Source organism: Pseudophryne corroboree, chromosome 4 (genome assembly GCF_028390025.1).
Source record: "Pseudophryne corroboree isolate aPseCor3 chromosome 4, aPseCor3.hap2, whole genome shotgun sequence".
NCBI lineage: Eukaryota > Metazoa > Chordata > Amphibia > Anura > Myobatrachidae > Pseudophryne > Pseudophryne corroboree.
In genome coordinates this window covers 127756469-127776275 of record NC_086447.1, presented here as the reverse complement: position 1 = coordinate 127776275, position 19807 = coordinate 127756469, and the positions used below count along the sequence as shown (strand labels likewise).

General features: G+C 46.9%; 1 long non-coding RNA gene across 1 annotated transcript; it reads right to left on the bottom strand.

Moving 5' to 3' along the window:
• Nucleotides 1-1032: 1032 nt before the first annotated feature.
• LOC134911163 (uncharacterized) lies at nucleotides 1033-18586 on the bottom strand. The gene is made up of 3 exons (XR_010176370.1): nucleotides 18329-18586; nucleotides 17749-17838; nucleotides 1033-1379 (listed from the first exon to the last, which is right to left on the bottom strand). It is a non-coding gene; the product is annotated as an uncharacterized LOC134911163 (long non-coding RNA).
• Nucleotides 18587-19807: the final 1221 nt, after the last annotated feature.

Below are 19807 nucleotides of genomic sequence, written 5' to 3'. Positions count from 1 at the left end.
CACCTTGATGAGTGGAGAGTAGCCACGCACCTTGATGAGTGGAGAGTAGCCATGCACCTTGATAAGTGGAGAGCAGCCATGCACCTTGATGAGTGGAGAGTAGCCACGCACCTTGATGAGTGGAGAGTAGCCATGCACCTTGATGAGTGGAGAGTTACCATGCACTTGATGAGTGTAGTGTAGCCATACACGTAAATGAGTGGAGAGTAACCATGCAGGTTAATGAGTGGAGAGTAGCCATGCACGTTGATGAATGGAGAGTGGTCATGCACCTTATGAGTAGAGAGAATAGCCATGTACCTTATTCATGGAGAGTGGCGATGTACCTTATAGTAGAGTAGAAAGCCAGAGACAAACATAGGATTTCTGGAGGTGGGTTTCCGCCCTTTTTATAGCATGTGGCCAGGCTGTGGGGAATGTAGAGTAGCCATGCACCTACTGTATATGAGAGAAGAGTAGCTATGCACCTTGATGAGTGCCGAGTGGTCCATCTAGGCTAGTGGTTCTCAAACGTTATCCCCTAGGTACCCTAACAATCTTGGTTTTTAGAAATATCCATGCATAAGCAGCACAGATGTTTCATTAGTACAGTACCTCGATCAGTTTGATTATACCATCTGTGCACTAGCCTGGATATCTTTTAAATCTGTACTTTTAGTGTACCTTGAGGACTGTGATCTAAGTGCAATACTTGCAGTCTAACAGGAATTAGGAGAAGATCCTAGAAGCTAGAACTAGTACATGAGGAACACAGTTGCTGCCTAAACAGTGCGACGGCAGCAAACCCTAGAGAAGGAACATTAGAGATGCTTTATGATGTACGTATGGCGTTGAGAACAGCAAATGCGTTACATGCAGTGGTTGGTGTGGAATAATCGCTACATTATCACACTGGTTTCTAGCCATTTTCAGTAACATCAATGGGTCTTTGTGAAATAATTACAGGTTGCATTCCCATATATATTAATTAAACCCACAAAACAGCTGCCTCCACTGTGTAGACAACAGGCGTTCGTTTTAATCATTTGCTACACATAACAACATAAGAATCAAGTATGATAATAACAGAAAGCTCATGTTTATGGAGGGTGGTTCCATAATTAGACACAATGAAAATAACAGAATAGGAGTACTCTCATTGTCACAACATATTCATAGGACAGGAGAACACATTTGTTAAATTAAGAGGCAAGATCCCATCACACTGTCATGTTACACGCCTGCCAGGGGAGAAACGGTTAATGTGTCTAGTCTGGGAAATCTCTCACTCTCCCAAATATTTGGTGCATGCAGTAATTGTCTCTATCCCAACCTGTTTTCGCTGGCTGCTGGTTGTGTGCTCAGAAATGTGTAATTTAATACAAATGTATCCTGCAGACCTGTGGACAAACACAAACATTATTAGTTTTACTGTTTACAGAACAGTAGCAAATAAAGTCTTGCAAGGTGAGGGCTCATATTCACAGATACAAATGAACAGCCCATAGGTTGGCTGGATGTATGTCTAGACTCTGGTTTTGTTTTTTATTTCACTTTCTCCATTTAAACTGTGATGTAGACAGTAACACAGTATTATAACGGGATCAGTATGAAATACCTACAATCAAAATCCCGCTGGTCAAAATCCCGACAACAACTGACCGATGGTCAAAATCCCGACAAGATCAAAATGCCGACATTTAAAATGCAGACAATGTCAAAATACCGACATTTAAAATGTCGACCGGTCAAAAAGTTGACAACAGGTTTTCATTGTTTTTTTGTGTCTATGTCAACATAGGTGTACTGCGTCCCCTCGCATGGCTCACTGCGCCCTCTAGGCCCACTGGGATGGTAAAGTATGAACAAGCCAGTTTCAATGAAAAAAATCATGAAAAACTCATGTCAACTTTTTGACCTGTCGACATTTTAAATGTCTGTATTATGACCTTGTCGGTATTTTAAATGTTGGTATTTTGACCATGTGGGTATTTTAACCTTGTCAGGATTTTGAACGTCGGTCAATGCTATTTGGTATTTTGACCGTCGGGATTTTGATTGTAGGTAAATTGACTACATCCTATTATACCTAGCACTGCTCACGTACATACTAAAGGGCTGATTCAAAGTCGGGAGCACAGCAAAAAAAGAAAAGAGTAACTTTTCACCTATACAAACAATGCTGCAATGCAAGGGGGTGCAAATACATTTATATTCATTCAGGATAAATACTGGCTGCTTTTGCATGGAGCCCAGCTTTTATTTTGACAGCATTATTTTTACACTGTAGGCATTCTGCAGGAGAAATTGCATTTTGCTTGCGGACCTGATGTCCGTGTCGGCATTCTGACTGTGGGCCTTATTCAGATCTGATCGCTGGGCTGCTAATTTTGCTGTCCTGCAATCAGATAGTCGCCGCCTCCAGGGAGAGTGTATATCCGCTGTGCAAGTGTGCGATCCCATGTGTAGCTGAGCTGCAAAAATCCACTTTGTGCAGTCTGTGCACAACCCAGGACTTACTCCTCCAGTGCGATGAGAACAGGCTGATCGGGGCCGGAGCTGACGTCACACACCCTCCCTGAAAACGCTTGGGAACGCCTGCATTTTCCCGAACACTCCCAGTAAACACTCAGTTGCCACCCACAAATGGCTTTCTCCTGTCAATTTCTCCGTCACCTTGCGAATGCCCGTGCGATCTGATTTTTTGCACTATCCCGTCGCGGACCGGCGATGCCCGTTGTTGCTGTCTGATGCACGTGCGCAATCCGGCGCATACGCATGCGCACTTAGGATCTGATCACCCGCTGTGCGAATACGCACAGCAGCGACCAGATCTGAATTACCCACTGTCTACGAGGGGTGCAGTGACACAACTCCCTAAGAGTGATGTCATCTTGAACCCACCCCCTCCCCTGGGGAAACACTCGGCCCTGACCCCCTTAATGGTCTGCTGCATCTCCTGTACGGTCACTCTCGCGGAGGGGAGAATTTGTAGGATTAATTTTGTGGGCTGTGGGCCTGACACAGAGATGGACACAAATGTCTTCGCAGCTGCAATCCTGTACGCAACGTCTGTGCAAAAATATGGAAACTGTGCAGTCACCGCTTGTGCACAAAGAGGCAACCATTGGACGCATATCGGCCGATCAGCGGTTTTCTGAGTAATTGTATATGGTCATACAGCATGGCTGTTGAAAGCAAGATGCTGCGGTCACTTTTACTGCATAATGCCTGCGTTTGTCACCACTCACACATTACCGCCCACAAATGCTCCCTGTCTGTAAATCCTTACTGTGACCGCCATCGCAAGTTCATCGCGGCACATGGGCAGTGCTTCATAGATGCATGCACAGTAGTAAAAAAATCCATCTATTGCATGCAACCAGGGCCAGACTGCCCATTTGGTACTTCTGGCAAATGCCAGAAGGGCCGATGGGCTTGTGGGATGATCCTGTCAGGCAGAGAGCCGGGAAGGCCGCTGCTCTGGCCACTCCCCCGCCTCCCCTCCCATTTCCATAGAAATGGAGGTGTGTATGAGTCCATACCCCCATGGCTCGCGGCACACCCCTGACTTTAGTGCCCACGGACTCCTGTACATGGCATGCAAGCACATGCCAGGGCCAAATTCGGACCCCAGTCCGTCCCTGCATGCAACATCAGCATGGCGTCCATCTCTGAATACGGGCCTGTACCAGAGCACTTATGCATCCTGTACGGCCTTTGACATCACAGAGGAGGGGGCTGGGAACAGGAAGCTGAGCACCAAGTGGCTGTTCCAAGCACATTGCAAGCTAAATACAGTTGCTGTATGGCGGCACCAGTTGCACACCCCCTAGTTACAGTCGAGAACCTGAATTAAACTGACCGTGGCATCACTCAGGCACAGCAAACGGATAGGATACTATTTCAACAAAAATATCTGTCTGCACTGCCAGTAGACAGTACAGATGTAGCCACTCTAATCATTGCTGCGATGTGTTCACACATGCACACGCCTCGCTGCAATGGTTACATGCACCCAGAAGCGAATAGTCACACTTGTGATACCCTTGCTAGGGGGGCTATCCAATCACCTGCGATAGTGCCATATACACAAAAAGTGAGTGTTTTTAGTGTTTTTTTATCACCCTATCCAATTAGGGCCCCCATTTTTTGTGCGAAAATACATAGGTTTTTATGGACCTATGTATTTTCACAGCACTCATCGTGGGTCTGAGGGGTACTTATCACAGATTGTGCATTGCGTACCTCAGGCATAGTCCCCAATAAATGCCGGAATCAGGGATAATCTACGGATTATCAGGGCTAATTGGATAGCCCCCGCAAACCAATTAGCCGCGGTAAATTACCTCTGCTAAATGGATACCACCCCTAGTAAGAAAATGTACTGTTTATTTGTAAATACTGCCTTTATATACATCTGATTGAGCCAGAGCATAGTAACATAGTAACATAGTAACTAAGGTTGAAAAAAGACAATAGTCCATCGAGTTCAACCTATTTGTGGTCTCCTATGCAGTCTTATTATAGGACTAGTTATTTTTATGTTAGGACTAGTTATATTAACTATAATACGTGCCTACGCACCATAACCTTGAATATCTTTATTCAATGGGAATTTATCTAACCCATTCTTAAAGGTGTTGACTGAGTCCGCAGTTACTACTCTCTCAGGCAGGGAATTCCAAACACGTATTGTCCTTACTGTGAAAAAACCTTTTTGCCTCATTGGGACTTGAACTACAGAGCTAGCGCATGGTGAATGGGAACTCTCACCCGCCGCTGGCTACACAGATGTCACCTGCAGTTTCAGAAAGAGGCTGGCTCATTCTGGCTGGTGTAACAGTTGGTGGTCGTTGAACAGCCATCTTGGAGGGGAGATATTGGCTGGCAGTGTGCGGTAGTACTGCTCATCTAACCTGTGCAGAGTGGCTGTTCCCGGTGACTTGAGGCACTGCGTGCTGTGTCAGTGTCCCTCAGAAGCTCGGAAGCTCCTGTTCTGGAGGTGGCTGACGGAGCAGAGCGTAGTGACGCGACTCCATGCCTCTCTTAAGGGTGGATCTTTACTCCTCTAGAGAGGAGCAGTACCGAGCAGTATAGGGAGAAGTGGAGTAAAAGCATCTTTAGTAGAAGCCAGTGCCCAGTCAGTGGGTAAAGGAGGCAAAACTTTTTTTAGGTATATAAGCGAAAAGAGAAAAACAAAAGGCGGAATTATAAAACTAAAGACGGACACTGGGAGTCTTGTTGAAGGAGACAATTTAATAGCAGATCATCTTAATGATTATTTTTGCTCAGTATTTACTACTGAAAGAGAGGGGAAGGGGCCACAGTAAAGTTGCAGGGATATTCAAGAAAATGAAACAAGTACATTTACAGAGGAGAAGGTCCTAACAGAACTCTCAAAGCTGAAAGTGGACAAATCTATGGGGCCAGATGGGATACATCCAAGGATACTAAAAGAACTTAAAGAGGTGCTGGTAGCACCATTGACAGAATTATTCAACCAGTCATTAGCTACAGGAGTAATTCCAGGGGACTGGAAAAGAGCAAACGTAGTCCCACTGCACAAAAGTGGAAGCAAGGAAGAGGCAAACAACTACAGACCCGTGAGTCTTACATCAGTAGTAGGGAAATTGATGGAAAAACTCTTAAAAGAAAGAGTTGTAGATTATCTCAAATCCGGCAATTTACTGGATCCCAAACAGCATGGATTCACTGGGGGAGATCATGTCAAAAAAATCTTATTGACTTTTTTGATTGTGTGACTAAAGTGATGGATAAAGGTGGAGCCATGGATATAGCTTATCTAGACTTTAGTAAGGCTTTTGACACAGTTCCACATCGCAGACTGCTAAATAAACTTGAAAGTTTGGGATTGGATATTAGGATTATTGAATGGATAAGATCTTGGTTGAAGGATAGAAAACAGAGAGTTGTGGTAAATGGAGTGCATTCACAGGAGGGAAATGTTACCAGTGGAGTACCCCAGGGATCTGTACTTGGACCAGTGCTTTTTAATATATTTATTGGTGACATTGCAAATGGCATTAAAGGGAAAGTATGCCTTTTTGCAGATGACACAAAGGTATGCAACAGGGTAGACACACCAGGTGGGGTAAAACAAATGATTGAGGATCTAAGTAGACTAGAGGAATGGTCAAGAGTCTGGCAATTACAGTTTAATGCCAAAAAATGCAAAATCATGCACTTGGGTCTCAAAAATCCTAAAGCTAAATACAGTATTAATGGCACTATACTGAAAACTACTGAGGAGGAAAGGGATCTAGGAGTTACTATATCAGATGACTTAAAGGCAGGTAAGCAATGTAACAAGGCAATGAGGAAGACTAGTCAGATGCTTGGCTGCATTGGGAGAGGAATCAGCAGCAGAAAGAAAGAAGTAATAATGCCACTGTATAGGTCATTGGTACGGCCTCATCTAGAATACTGTGTTCAATTCTGGAGACCATATCTTCAAAAGGATATTAATACATTAGAAACTGTACAAAGGAGGGCAACTAAAATGGTGCATGGCCTACATCACAAAACATACCCAGAAAGACTAAGAAATCTCAATATGTATAGTTTGGAGCAGAGAAGGGAAAGGGGGGACATGATAGAAACTTTCAAATATATCAAGGGTTTTAACAAAGTCCAGGAGGGAAACATTCTCCAAATGAAGAGAAGCAAAAGGACACGAGGACATGCACTGAGACTGGAGGGGGGGAGGTTCAGGGGAAATTTGTGGAAAAATTATTTCACAGAAAGGGTAGTGGACAAGTGGAATAGCCTCCCATCAGAGGTGGTAGAGGCTAAGACAGTAGAGCAATTTAAAAATGCATGGGATAGACATAAGGATATCCTTACAAAGAAATAAGGATCAAATAAGGTTAGAGATAAAAAATAATAATTAAAAAAAAAAAAAGGGGCAGACTAGATGGGCCAAGTGGTTCTTATCTGCCGACAAATTCTATGTTTCTATGTAACGGCTGAACGGTCCACTGTGGAGGTCTATGGTAAGTGACACTGCACAACCCGACATTGAAGAACACATCAGGGTGGTCATTCCGAGTTGATCGCAGCCAGCAGCTTTTTGCTGCTGCTGCGATCAACTAGTCCACGCCTATGGGGGAGTGTATTTTAGCTTTGCAGGGCTGCGATCGCTTGCGCAGTCCTGCTAAGCTAAATAAATTTCATGCAGAACAAGACTAGCCCTGGACATACTTACCCTGTGCGACGATCTCTGCGATGGTGGTGCCGGCATTGACGTCAGACATCCGCCCTCCATTCTCCTGGACACGCCTGCGTTTTCTTCACCACTCCCCGAAAACGGCAGGCAACGGTCTGGTGACGCCCAGGAACACCTTCTTTCTGTCAATCTTCTTGCGGTCGTCTCTGTGACCGCATTCTTCATTGTCCGCAACGTAAACCGGTGACCCCTGACGCCGGGCAACGTCGCACGTGCGCAGTGCGGCTGTCACGCATGCGCATTCCAGACAAATCGCTGCGTGCGAACGGGTCGGAATGACCCCTCAAAGCTGCAGCATTAATTAACCTTTCACTCTGCAAACATGGGGCCTAATTCAGACCTGATCGCTGTTCAGTGCGCACGCAAGCAGCGTTTGCAAGTGTGCGAACGCAATGCAAGAGTGCGATCAGACAGAGAATCACACCCACCATGCACTAAGGAATTGTAATGTGATTGAACAATTAAGTGCTCAAACACTGCAAAATGAAGAGTTTGTCAAACTAATTGCCCAATAACATTCAGCAATTAAGGCAACAAACATATCAGTTTAATATATTTGTTGTCCTATTTGCACAATACCCTGAATTTTTTAACATTTACATTTGTTTTGTGGAATAAAAAAAAGGTTGCATATGTTATTTATTATGATATTGACTAAGCAGTGAATGTATGACATACATTATATACACATTATTTTCTGTTACATATATGCTTCATCTTTTTGACAGTGTTTAAAAGGGGAGTGATAAAGAAGCAAACAATCTGCTCCCAACTGCCATGTCACAGGCTGTGTATTTAAAATGACAGGTTACAGATGCTGATGTTGGAGATCCGAATCGGGCTATCCGTTTGCCCCTGCGGCGAATGGAGGGCCACGTGCAGGGCATCCTTGCAGAAATTAATATTTTATTAAATATTATTTAAAAAATGTATTGTATTAAAAAATATGTTTAATTAAAATTTAACATTTATATGAATAAATTTGTGTGTTTTTTTTTAAAAGGGCAATATAATATATGTAATGATGTAGCATCACTTTGAAAAGTGTTCAAATGGAAAGTGTTAAAGTACCGGGGGGTAAAAAGAATGTTTAAACAATAATTACAATCAATTTCAGACATTATGCAACATAGAAGCAATGTACCAAACACATTTCAACAGCTCACTGTCTAGGTCAGGCATGCAGAGCCAGATTAAGAGGGGGGGTGGGGGGGGCACTGGGGGTATGCACCCCTAGGCCCTCCCTAAAATGGCGCCCCCCTGGTCATAGCTGCTCCTACCCAGCACTGTCGTTCAGTGGTAGATCCACGCTCCCGTAACACGCAGACACAGTAAACAGTGTATTTATGTGTAGCTATGGGCACATGGACAATGCAGCTATGAGAATGGGGATGAACAGCGCTGCGACTACAGTTGGTCTGACTTGGAGCCTGGGCCAGTGGCGTAACTGGAAATTTTTCTCCCCCAAGCCAAAAAATTTCCTGGCGCCCCCCACCCCATAATTGGCACTAGTAAAGCGATGAATCTGCGCACGCCGCAAAAAAAGGGGCATGGCTTTGTTGAAATGGGCGTGACTTTGCATAAAGGGGCGTGGCATTGCAGGAAAAGACTACCTTATACCACAGTTTTGCAACCTGCATGCCCAGACGTTGGCCACCACAGGAAAATAGGATTTTAATACCTACAGGTAAATCCTTTTCTCTTAGTCCGTAGAGGATGCTGGGGATGCTTCAAGAACCATGGGGTATAGACAGGATCCGCAGGAGACATGGGCACACTATAAGACTTTGAATGGGTGTGAACTGGCTCCTCCCTCTATGCCCCTCCTCCAGACTCCAGTTATAGGAACTGTGCCCAGGGAGACGGACATTTTGAGGAAAAGGATTTATTTAATTATTTCAAACTAAGGTGAGATACATACCAGCTCACACCACTAACACGCCGTACAACATGGCATTCAACAACAACGCATGCAACGGCATGACCAACAACAGTCACAGATTGACTAAACGCAACGGAACATGAGCGTAACAATACACAAACTGCAGATACAGCCCGCACTGGGACGGGTGCCCAGCATCCTTTACGGACTAAGATAAAAAGATTTACTGGTAGGTATTAAAATCCTATTTTCTCATACGTCCTAGAGGATGCTGGGGATGCTTCAAAAACCATGGGGTTTATACCAAAGCTCTAGAACAGGCGGGAGAGTGCGGATGACTCTGCAGCACCGACTGACCAAACAAGAGGTCCTCCTCAGCCAGGGTATCAAACTTGTAAAACTTCGCAAAGGTGTTTGAACCCGACCAAGTAGCAGGCAGCTCGGCAAAGTTGTAACGCCGAGACTCCCCGGGCAACCGCCCAGGATGAGCCCATCTTCCTGGTAGAATGGGCTTTCACCGATTTCGGTATCGGCAAACCTGCCGTAGAATAAGCCTGCTGAATCGTATTACAAATCCAGCGCGCAATAGTCTGCTTAGAAGCAGGAGCTCCAATCTTGTTGGGAGCCCACAGGACAAATAGAGCCTCTGTTTTCCTAATCTGCGCCGTTCTGGCGATATAGATCTTCAAAGCTCTGACCACATCGAGAGACTTTGACTCCGCCAAGGCGTCAGTAGCCACTGGCACCACAATTGGCTGTGTAACATGAAATGATGAAACCACTTTTGGCAGAAATTGCTGACGAGTTCTCAACTCTGCTCTATCAGCATGGAAAATCAAATAGGGGCTTTTGTGAGACAAAGCCGCCAACTCAGACACTCGCCTTGCAGACGCCAAGGCCAACAACATGACCACTTTCCAAGTAAGGAATTTTAACTCAACCCTGCGCAAAGGTTCAAACCAATGTGACTGCAAGAATTGCAACACCACATTAAGGTCCCATGGTGCCACTGGAGGCACAAAGGGAGGTTGGATGTGCAGCACGCCTTTCACGAAGGTCTGAACTTCTGGAAGGGATGCCAATTCTTTTTTTAAAAAGATCGACAAGGCCGAAATCTGTACTTTAATAGAGCCTAACTTTAGGCCCGCATCCACACCTGCTTGTAGGAAATGGAGCAACCGCCCCAGGTGAAATTCTTCCGCAGGAGCCTTCTTGGATTCACACCAAAACACATATTTTCTCCAAATACGGTGGTAATGCTTTGCCGTTACTTCTTTTCTAGCCTAAAGAAATGTAGGAATGACTTCACTGGGAATACCCTTTCGGGCTAGGATTTGGCGTTCAACCGCCACGCCGTAAAACGCAGCCGCTGTAAGTCCTGATACACGCACGGCCCCTGCTGCAAGAGGTCCTCCCGAAGCGGAAGAGGCCAGGGATCTTCTATGAGCAACTCCTGAAGATCCGGATACCAGGTCCTTTTTGGCCAATCTGGAACAATGAGGATCGCCGGAAGCCTTGTTCTTCTTATAATTTTTATCACCTTTGAAATGAGTGGAAGTGGAGGGAACACATAGACCGACTGAAACACCCACGGTGTCACAAGGGCGTCCACCGCTATCGCCTGAGGGTCCCTTGACCTGGAACAATATCTCTGAAGTTTCTTGTTGAGGGCGAGACGACATCATGTCCACTTGAGGAACTCCCCAACGACTTGTCACTTCTGCAAAGACCTCTTGATGAAGACTCCACTCTCCTGGATGGATATCGTGTCTGCTGAGGAAGTCTGCTTCCCAGTTGTCCGCTCCTGGAATGAAGACCGCTGCCAAAGCGCTGGCATGTCTTTCCGCCCAGCGAAGAATCTTCGTGGCCTCGGCCATCGACGCTCTGCTCTTTGTTCCGCCTTGGTGGATTATGTACGCCACCGCTGTCACGTTGTCTGACTGAATCAAGACCGGCAGACCTCAAAGAAGATATTCTGCTTGCAGTATGCCGTTGTGGATGGCTCTTAATTCCAGAATGTTTATGTGTAGATAAGCTTCCTGACTTGACCACTTTCCCTGAAAGTTTCTTCCCTGTGTGACTGCTCCCCAGCCTCGGAGACTTGCATCCGTGGTCACCAGGATCCAATCCTGAATCCCGAACCTGCGTCCCTCCAGAAGGTGAGAACTGTGCAGCCACCACAGAAGGGAAATTCTTGTCCTGGGAGATAGAATTATTTTCCGGTGCATGTCCAGGTGAGACCCGGACCACTGGTCCAGCAGGTTCCACTGAAATACCCTGGCATGGAACCTGCCATATGGAATGGCCTCGTAGGCCACCACCATATTCCCCAGTAACCGAGTGCAGTGAAGAACTGACACCCTTGCCGGTTTCAGAATCCGCTTTACCGTGTTCTGTATTTCCAGAGCTCTTTCCACTGGAAGAAAAACTCTCTGCAATTCTGCATCCAGAATCATACCCAGGAACGACAGCCGTATCGTTGGATCCAACTGTGATTTTGGCAAATTTAGGAGCCAACAGTGTTGTTGCAGAATCGTCAGAGAAAGAGCAACATTCTTCAACAATTTCTCCTTGGACCTCGCCTTTATGAGGAGAACGTCCAATTACGGGATAATTGTGATTCCCTGCTTTCGCAGGAGAACCATCATTTCCGCCATTACTATGGTGAAAATCCTCGGAGCCGTGGACAGACCAAACGGCAATGTCTGAAATTGGTAATGACAATCCTGCACAGCAAATCTCAGGTAAGCCTGATGTGGAGGATATATGGGGACATGTAAGTAGGCATCTTTTATGTCGACCGACACCATAAAATCCCCCTCCTCCAGACTGGAGATCACTGCTCGTAGAGACTCCATCTTGAACTTGAATTTTTTCAGAAAGAAGTTGAGGGATTTTAGGTTTAGAATCGGTCTGACTGAGCCATCCGGCTTCGGAACCAACGAACAAGCTCGAATAAACCCCCCCCCCCCCCCCCTGTTGAGACGGGGGTACCATGACAATCACTTGATTTTGACACAACTTTAGTATTGCAGCGCTTACTATCTCCCTTTCTGGAAGAGAAGCTGGCAAGGCCGATTTGAAAAATCGGTGAGGGGGCACGTCTTGAAACTCTAACTTGTACCCTTGGGTTACTATGTCTACTATCCAAGGATCCAGGTCCGAGTGCACCCAGACCTGTCTGAAGAGTTTGAGACATGCCCCCACTGGAGCTGACTCCCGCAGAGGAGCCCCAGCGTCATGCGGTGGATTTGGTAGAAGACGGAGAGGACTTCTGCTCCTGGGAACTTGCCACAGCCTGTGACCTTTTTCCCCTTCCTCTCCCCCTCGCAGCAAGGAAGGAGGACACACGTCTTTTTGTGAATTTGTTGGGCCGAAAGGACTGCATCTGATAGTGAGGCGAATTCTTCTGCTGTGCAGGAACATAAGGTAAAAAAGATGACTTTCCCGCGGTAGCGAAGACATCAGGTCAGTGAGGCCGTCACCAAACAAGACCTTACCGTTAAACGGTAGCGACTCCAGCGCCTTCTTTGAGTCAGCATCAGCATTCCACGGATGAATCCACAATGCTCTCCTTGCTGAGACTGCCATGACATTGGCCCTTGGTCCAAAAAGGCCAATATCCCTTACAGCTTCTTTTAAATATGCTGTAGCGTCCTTGATGTGACCCAAAGACAAAATCACACTATCTCTGTCTAGGGTATCTACCTCAGAGGACAAGTTATCTGCCCACTTTTCAATAGCGCTACTCACCCATGCCGCAGCAACGGCAGGCCTGAGTAGCGACCCTGTAGTGATATAAATGGAATTCAGGGTATTTTCCTGCTTACGATCCGCAGGATCCTTTAGGGCTGCCGGGTCAGGGGACGGAAGCGCTACCTTTTTGGATAGACGCGATAAAGCTTTGTCCACCGTGGGGACTGACTCCCACCTTTCCCTGTCCCCAGAGGGGAACGGATATGCCATTGGAATTCTTTTGGGAACATGTATCTTTTTGTCAGGATTTTCCCAAGCTTTTTCAAAAAGTGCGTTCAGTTCATGAGAGGGAGGAAACGTTACCTCAGGTTTTTTTCCTTTATACATACAGACCCTAGTATCAGGAACAGCAGGGTCCTCAGTGATATGTAATACGTCTTTTATCGCCATAATCATGTACTGAATACTCTTAGCCAGTTTCGGATGTAATCTGGCATCACTATAGTCGACACTGGAATCAGAGTCCGTGTCGGTATCTGTATCTGCTATCTGGGCAAATGCACGTTTCTGTGACCCCGAAGGGGTCTGGGCCTGTGACAAAGCATCTTCCATGGATTTCCTCCATGTCTGATTCTGAGACTCAGATTTATCAAATCTCTTAGCCAACTTAGTCACATTTGTGTTTAAAACACTTAACATATTGACCCAATCATCCGTCGGCGGTGCCGACACTGACACTCTCACAGAACTGTCTGTTCCCACACCAGCCTCCTCCTGGGAAGAGCATTCAGCCTCAGACATGTCGACACACACACATACCAACAGCCACAACCACACTGGGGCTATAAGAGACAGACCCACAATAAAGCCTGCCAGAGAGACACTGAGAGAGTTCTGCCAGCTCACATCCAGCGCCAATCCCGGTGCTGAAGTCAGTAACAAGACTGCCCAGACCTGCTAGCGCTTTTAATATATATAATAAATCACCAATCACTAGTGCCCCCCCCCCCCCCATTTTGCACCCTGTTACTTGCACAGCAGTGTGGAGGTCAGGGCCAGCATTTCTGCAGCCTTCTGTGAAGAGAAAAATGGCGCTGGTCAGAGCTATGCGGGCTAAGCCCCGCCCACTATATGGCGCGCTTCAGTCCCACTCAAAAAATCTTTATACTGGCGGGGGTCCCTTAACAAGTGCCTGGGCACTGTTATATCCTATGCCAGTGCTGTTTGAGGTCCCCCATGCTGCCCAGGGCGCCCCCCCCTGCGCCCTGCACCCTGCAGTGCCGTGATCAGTGTGGTAGCACGGCGCACAGCGCGGCCGCTGCGCGGTACCTCAAACGCCGTCTTCTGCCGTCACTGAAGTCTTCTGATCTTCTCATACTCACCCGGCTTCAATCTTCTGGCTCTGTGAGGGGGGTGACGGCGCGGCTCCGGGAACAAGCAGCTAGGCGTACCAAGTGATCGAACCCTCTGGAGCTAATGGTGTCCAGTAGCCTAAGAAGCAGAGCCCTTGAACTTTTAAGAAGTAGGTCTGCTTCTCTCCCTCAGTCCCACAATGCAGGGAGCCTGTTGCCAGCAGGTCTCCCTGAAAATAATAAACCTAATAAAGTGTTTTCCCTGAGAAACTCAGGAGAGCTCCTCAGTGTGCATCCAGTCTCGCTGGGCACAGAATCTAACTGGAGTCTGGAGGAAGGCCATAGAGGGAGGAGCCAGTTCACACCCATTCAAAGTCTTATAGTGTGCCCATGTCTCCTGCGGATCCCGTCTAGACCCCATGGTTCTTGAAGCATCCCCAGCATCCTCTAGGACGTATGAGAAAGGAAATATAATCCTGATTCATGCCTCTTACATTATTTGTCATTTTTCCTCCTTATAGTAATGCATAGTATACATTATGCCACATACTGCAATGGCCCTTAGACATTATGCTACACACAATAATGCACATGACACAATATGCACACACCATAATGCCCCCGACACATTATGCCACACACCGTAATGCTTGTGACACATTATGACAGGAATAGCAATGCCCCTGAGACATTATACCACATACCACAATGCCCGTGATATAGTATACCACACACCGTAATGCCTTTGACACATACCGCAATGCCCGTTATACCCTATGCCACACACCGCAATGCCAGTTATACATTATGCCACACTGCAATGCCCCTGAGACATTATACCACAATGCCCGTGATATAGTATGCCACACACCGTAATGCCTGTGACACATACCGCAATGCCCATTACACCCTATGCCACACACCGCAATGCCCGTTATACATTATGCCACACTGCAATGCCCCTGAGACATTATACCACATACCACAATGCCCGTGATATAGTATGCCACACACCGTAATGCCTGTGTCACATTATGACACACACCGCAATGTCTCTGATACATTATGCCACACACCGTAATGCCCATTACACATTAAGTCCTACAGTAAGGCTTCTAATTACTTTTAAATTACCTGCTCGTTGCCAGGGGTTTCATGCTCTTGGTTCCATGCACGGTGCAAGGGGTTTTCATGCTCAGGGTGTCATGCTCGTTGCCAGGGGTTCCATGCACTGGGTGTCATGCTCGTTGCCAGGGGTTTCATGCACTGCGTGTCATGCTCATTGCTAGGAGCTAATGCTTGTTCCTAGGGCTGTGCTCCAAGTGCCACATATGCCCCCAGTGCCAGTAATTCCCCCACAGTGCCAGGTACACACATGCCCCCAATGCCAAATAACCCCCCCCCCCCCCCCAGTGCCAGGTACACATATACCCCCCAGTGCCAAATATGCTCCCCCAGTGCCACATATGCCCCCTCAGTGCCATGTATGCCCCCCCCCCCCAAGTGCCAAATATGCTCCCCCTCCCCCAGTGCCAAATATTCTCCCCCAGTGCCAGGTACAACTCACCCCCGCTCCCCGCTGTTTTGTGAAGGAGGGACACGGAGGGCACAGCGCGCGCCTCTCCTGTGTCCCTCCTGCGTCTCCGGCGTGTCTGTTAAATGAAGTGCCGGTTCGTGAGCCAATCAGAGCTCACGAACGGGCACTTAATTTAGTAGACACGCCGGAGACGCAGGAGGGACACAGGAGAGTCGCGCGCTGTGCCCTCCGTGTCCCTCCTTCACAGCTGAGATCAGTGGCGGCTAGGGTGCCCCGCAGCCCTGCGCTCCCCCAAGCAAGCACAGTGGATGCGGACCCCTAGTTACGCCACTGGCCTGGGCGGAATGTGGCCAGATATGTGGCTGACGACATCACCTTCACAGTTCCGCTCTTCCTTGAACTCTGGAGGTGGACCCTACAGCAGCCCGCCCCCCACACCGGCTCTGGGTGACCAAGACCAACTATCAGCAAGCCCCGGCCCGACTACCAGCAGTGAGGGGAGAGAGGAGTAGAAAAGGGCACTGTCACAATGAGAGGAGAAGCACAACAGTAGTAAGCATTCCACCTACATAGTCAGCAAAAGGTTAGGAAACATTTACTGTTTTATTTTTTTGCACATATTTATTGTCTCTTTATTTTCCTTTCATACTTGGAGCTACAGTGATGTAAGATTGTTGGATGGATTTTGTGTCTTCTGTAAACTCTTTTCGTCTCTCCTCTCTGCCTCTCTCTCTCCTTTGTCGTCCTCTCTCTGTCTCTCTCTCCTCTTTGTCGTCCTCTCTCTCCCCTCTCTCTGCCTCTCTATTCGCTCTATCTCCTTTCTCTGTCTCTGTCTCTCTCCTCTCTCTGTCTCTTATCTCTCTCTCTTATTCCTCTCTGCTGTCTCTCTATTCTCGCCCTCCTCCTCGCTCTGCCGCTCTCTCTTTCTGCTTTTCTGCTCTCTGCCCCTCTCTTTTATCTGCCCCACCCCCCTCTATACTCTCTCTGCCCCCCTCTCTGCTTTCTCTCTCTGGTGTAAATGTATGATCCACCGTTATGGGGGAGAAGCTGTATCCGTGCACGTTATGTGCGCTATGCTGCTTCTCCCCCATGTATGAATGTGCGGTACATGACGGGCACTATGCGCCTATGTCCATAGCGGTGCTGCTATATCTATAGCATGCCGATATGCATTGGCAATGTATGAACTGTCGGCAGTGCTGACTGTTCCCACACCTGCAGCTATCGATTTCGACAGCTGCAGGTGGCGATGCCCCATCTCCACAGCAGGGACAGCACTGTCCCTGGCTGTGGCGAGTGCCAGCTCTGGATGGAAGCTCTTCCTAAATGAAAAGTATAGATCTGCCCCTGCTGGCACTGCTACTATTCAGGGACAATTCAGCTCATCTTCAGTCTCCACCACCAGCAGAAGCTCTCCCAGCCGCACAACTACTCTGAGAACTGGTGGTGCTGGTAGAGGCTGGAGACATACAGAATCAGTTCCCATGCTGCCTGAGAAGAGTCTCTGGAGTCTGCCCCCACCGCAGGAGTGCAGTTAGGACCTGCTGTGTGCTGCTTCATCATGGACGCTCAAGGGAATGAGGCATAAACAACAGGCTCAGCCAGTGATGACAGGAGGGGAAGGGCCCCCCTGTCTTTAGTGTTCTGGGCCCCCCGAAGGCTTAATCCAACACTGCAGGCATGGTCAATGTTTGGTCCTCCAGCTTCCAGCATGCCCTGCAACAGTTTTCTCATGGCCAAATGGAAAAACTGTTGCAGAACATGTTGGGATGTGTAGTTCCAGAACAGCTGGATGGCCAAAGTTTACCCATCCCTGCTCTTGGTCCTGGGTCAGCAAACTGCAGCCCTTCAGCTGTTGTTGAATGACACATACCACCATGCCCTGCAACAGTTTTCTCATGGCCAAATGGAAAAACTGTTGCAAGACATGCTGGGATGTGTAGTTCCTCAGCAGCAGGTTAGGCGCAGGTTGAAGACACATGTTGTAGTATATGTATAATTTTTAATTTACTAAAAACAACCTATGTAGTAAAATTAAAAAAAAAAAACTTACTCTCCTCCATAGTGCCATACTTCTCCTCCTCTTCATCACCACCGGGGGATCTTGGCAGTATGTCCGCATTGCGAACTCCAAACTCAGCATCTGAAAAACATGTTTACTAATTTAGCATAAAATATTTCAGTCATTATGCAATATAGAAGAAATGTACAAAGCACACTTCAACACCTCACTCTCTGGGTCAGGCATGGTGAAACTTTGGCTATCCAGCTGCTGTGGAACTACCCAGCCCAGCATGCCCTTCAAGAGTTCAGCAATTTGACCATGCAAAAACTGTAGCAGGGCATGCTGGGATGTGTTGTTCAACAACAGCTGGAGGGCTAAAGTTTCACCATCCCTGGTCTAGGTCCAGGGTCAGCAAACTGCGGCTCTCCATCTGTTGTTGAACTACACATCCCAGCATGCCCTGAAAAAGTTTACACATTCCCAAATTGCACAACTGTTGCAGGGCATACTGGGCTATGTAGTTCCAAAGCAGCTGGATAGCCAAAGGTTGAAGACACATGATGTATTATCTGTTTAAAGGCAAAATAAAATAAAAAATAAAAATATTTTAAACACAAACCAAACTTACACTCCTCCATAGGCCCATACTCCTCCTCTCTTCCTCACCGTGGGTTGCTTCTTGGATGGGGGAAGGAACGAATGGAGGCGGGAGGTTAAGGGGGAGTGGGTGGTTGAATGGGGGTGGGAGGTTGAGGGGGAGAGGGTGGTTTAACGGGGGCGGGAGGTTGAGGGGGAGAGGGTGGTTGAATGGGGGCGGGAAGTTGAGGGGCAAAGGTAGGTTGAGTGGGTGAGGGAGGTTGTGGTTGGCAGCCCCTTCTTCTTTCGGCTCTTCCTAAGGAGAGAGTAACACAGATTATGGGTTTTTAAAAACATTTGTTTTAAAACAACAATACCTACTCAGTAATCAACATGAAACCTACTTTTTTTTATGTTTGTAAAAAACAACATCAAACTTTATTATACTACAAATAAACACAAAATCCTTACTAGTATGCAAAATGATACGTTAGTATGTCAGATCTCATGTTTGTACTTTACTCAGCATACAACCCACACACATACTGTATACATCAATACAATAATCTATACATACCAACATATATTTTCCAGATCTACAGGCTAAACAACATACACACACTTATGGATGCAAATATTACACAACTTTAATGTGCAAACACACTCATGCACACACAAATGCTACAGTATGCTTTACTTACAGTCGCGAATTTGCTAGCGTAACTCCTCCGGCAGCCGAGGCTGTCTTCTGCACAGGTCAGACCACCGTCTCTCTAATTGCACGATGGTCTGCCAGCTGCGGAGCATCTCCCACATCTTTTGGCGGACCTCCGTGTAGGCTGCACGCTTATGGGCGTTTGATACATAAGGGCCTGTGATGTTAGTGTATTAATATTTGTAGACACTCCCTTACTAATAGGTGTAAGCCTGAATCTTTAGTGATGGTCCCTGGGACCAGGGGGATGCTGGGAAGTGGGTGGTCTATTGTGCAGTGTGCCTGGAGTTGGAAGGAATAAACAGCACAGCAGTGAACTCACATGTCTCTGTGTCCTGATGACTGGATTTACAAACGTATGAACAAAACATGGTGTCAGAAGAAGTTTAACTAGGACTGCTAGTGCTCTCAGAGTGTGACAGAATCCTGCAGAAGTCTGTGGCTGGGATACTCTGTGTCTGCAACCTGCCGTGTGCTCCTCTCTTCAAACAGTGAGTAACCATGGATAAACTAGCTCCTCCAACCGGCATGCTGATGTCTGGTAACTTGTCTGAAAACTGGAAAAGATTTAAGCAAAGGTTTAATATTTATCTTGCTGCATGTGGAGCTGATACAAAGGCTGACAAAACGAAGGCATCCATTTTCCTCCATGTGATAGGAGAGGATGTGCTGAACATTTATAATAGTTTTCAGTTTGCTGAGGGGAAGAATATGGTGCTATCTTCTATAATGCAAAAGTTTGAAGATTACTTTGTGCCAAGGAAAAATGTGACATATGAAAGATATAAGTTTTTCACATGTGATCAGAAGTCTGGA